Genomic DNA, 2500 nt, shown 5'->3' on the forward strand with positions numbered 1-2500 from the left:
TTCAAAATTCTCTAGAGCACCTCTCATAATTGTTTCAGAATACATGTTAAAGAGATGCGGAGACAGAATGCAACCCTGTCGCACCCCTTGTTTGACTTCGAACTATTCTGTTAACCCATAAGTGGTTCTTACAGCTGCTTGTTGTTGATCATACATGGCTTTTATTAGTTGGATGATGTGTTTTGGAAACTTCATATCGTTCATGTTATTCCAGAGGATATCGTGATCAACAGAATCAAAAGCTTTTGAGTAATCGATGAAACACAGGTATAGGTCTTTCTGATGATCTCTGTTTTTCTTTTTGATCAATTTCAGATTTAGAATCTGGTTTCTGGTACCTTTTCCAGGGCGAAAACCTGCTTGTTCGTCTGCAACTTCTCTTAATTCCAACTTCATTCTTTCAGCAATAATTTTCAACAAAATTTTGCTGCTGTGACTTATTAATGCAATTGTCCTGTTATTGTTGCATTGGAGTGCGTCACCTTTTTTAGGTATGGGAGTAAAGACTGATTTTACCCAGTCTTCTGGCCATCTTTCATTCCATATTTTTGTACAAATTTTGTAGAAGAAGTATTGAACACTTTCGCCAGCATTCTTGATTAGTTCTGTTATTTCATCTATTCCCGAGCTCTTGTTATTCTTTAATTCTTTAATGGCTTCTATAACCGTCTAGCAGTGGCGGTGGTTCATCTTCGCTGTCATTGAGTCTCTCTCTCTCTCTCTCTCTCTCTCTCTCTATATATATATATATATATATATATATATATATATATATATGGAGAGAGAGAGAGAGAGCGAGACAGACAGACAGACAGACAGACAGACAGACAGAGACAGAAGAGCAAACAAACACAGAGAGAGTGAGCTTACTGCGTAAGTCCAACAAACAAACAGAGAGAGAGAGTCTTAACTACTACAGAGTCCCCCCAAACACAGGCCATCCAATACTAGGAATAGAAAACAGGGACTTCCCCACGATTGGACATCAAAATTTCCCTACTTTCTGTAAAAGTAATAACAATGATAATTTTGTCTCGGCTACACACGGTAGAAAATTACAAATTGGCCAACCTACCGGGAAAATATCATATCATGGTATTGACTTTATACAAATCTTCCTCCGGGGTTCGGGTAACGAGGCGCAGACTGGAAAATTATAAACTTATAGTGGAGTATGTCTTTGTATGATAAAAAAACAAACTCCCTTTTCTTTTAATAATAATTCTTTAAAAAAGAAGAAGCTTATCCGCTATTAAGTTATCAAACAAGATCAAATAATATCATGAACACGTTTCTTGATATACGGTAAAATTAGTATTCGAAATGTCTCGAACCAAAAGAAAAGTACTAGTCAAAAGCTGATCTGTTTACAAGCCATGCACTGTTGCATGTTGTGGTCAGGCCGGCATCTGCAGACTGGCAGTGATGGAACTAATTGCTGGGTTTTCTTAATTACATATTTTGTTATACGAACGCGTATATGTATTCGTGTGTGTGTGTGTGTGTGTGTGTGTGTGTGTGTGTGTGTGTGTGTGTGTTGTGTGTGTGTGTGTGTGTGTGTGTGTGTGTGTGTGTGTGTGTGTGTGTGTGTAAATATAAATATCCAAATGAATATGTACCATGTATTGTTTGTTTTTCGAATAGAAATACTGAAAAAGATCATACTTGAATGAACTATGGTGTAAAAAGTTAAGGGGTAGTGTTATGAATACAGTTTAGTTATAGTATGGTTGATTTCCTTTAAAAAAAAAAAAAAAAAAAAAATATTTCTTATCATCAATATACTCTCGTTTCTCATTACACACAGGATGAAAAATACAGTTTATAATGCAATTACAGTTTAATTAAATTACAAGCAAATCCTATCAGTAAAACGTTTTGCCTTGAGAATTCTTCACTGCATTATCACAGTCATTCACATTCTTGTATATGAGAATCCAAATATTAACTGTATAAAAAGTGCAGTACTCATTCTACATAACATTATCTTTATTCCTTACAAAATAGAATCTTTGGGATAGTCATTTTATATATAACATTCCCTCTTGAAATACTGGTAACAAAACTACTGGCAGAAACCTACGTCTTATAAGTCATTCTAACTAAGAATACCATCCCCCTATCTAAATATATGAGTTACATTACCAAGGGCCGTGGTATAGTCTGAAGGTAGAAAGTTAGCTTTGTGAATGGTAGGCCCTGGTTTCCTGTCATGCTAAGCCCCCACTTTTATTCAGTGGTCTAGTGTACATGCTTTTCTCAAGACATGCCACTAAACCAACTTTGACTTCTGCTTGACACTGATCAGAATACAAGAATGCTTAAAGTGTTTGTGATATACTTTACCACTGGCCGCACTAACCACAGTTCAAAATAAAGCATAAGCTTAATTACACAACCCTGACTAAAACTGACCAACAAAATGAAAAATACTTTGTTTGCTTTATAAATAGTATAGTTCTAATGCCCTAACAGACAATATATATCATATGATAATGGA

The 2500-nt window shown here is 35.4% G+C and overlaps 1 protein-coding gene across 2 annotated transcripts in view; it reads right to left on the minus strand.

The window, feature by feature from the left end:
- Positions 1-1821: 1821 nt before the first annotated feature.
- The window catches only part of LOC119580004 (solute carrier family 49 member 4 homolog), a 12920-nt gene continuing 12241 nt past the window's right edge, over positions 1822-2500 (minus strand). For both annotated transcript variants that reach the window (XM_037927849.1, XM_037927850.1), the window contains exon 11: positions 1822-2500. This exon is cut by the window's right edge and continues 977 nt beyond it. The gene's annotated coding sequence lies outside the window, so the exon portion shown is untranslated.

Source organism: Penaeus monodon, chromosome 13 (assembly GCF_015228065.2).
Source record: "Penaeus monodon isolate SGIC_2016 chromosome 13, NSTDA_Pmon_1, whole genome shotgun sequence".
Lineage (NCBI taxonomy): Eukaryota > Metazoa > Arthropoda > Malacostraca > Decapoda > Penaeidae > Penaeus > Penaeus monodon.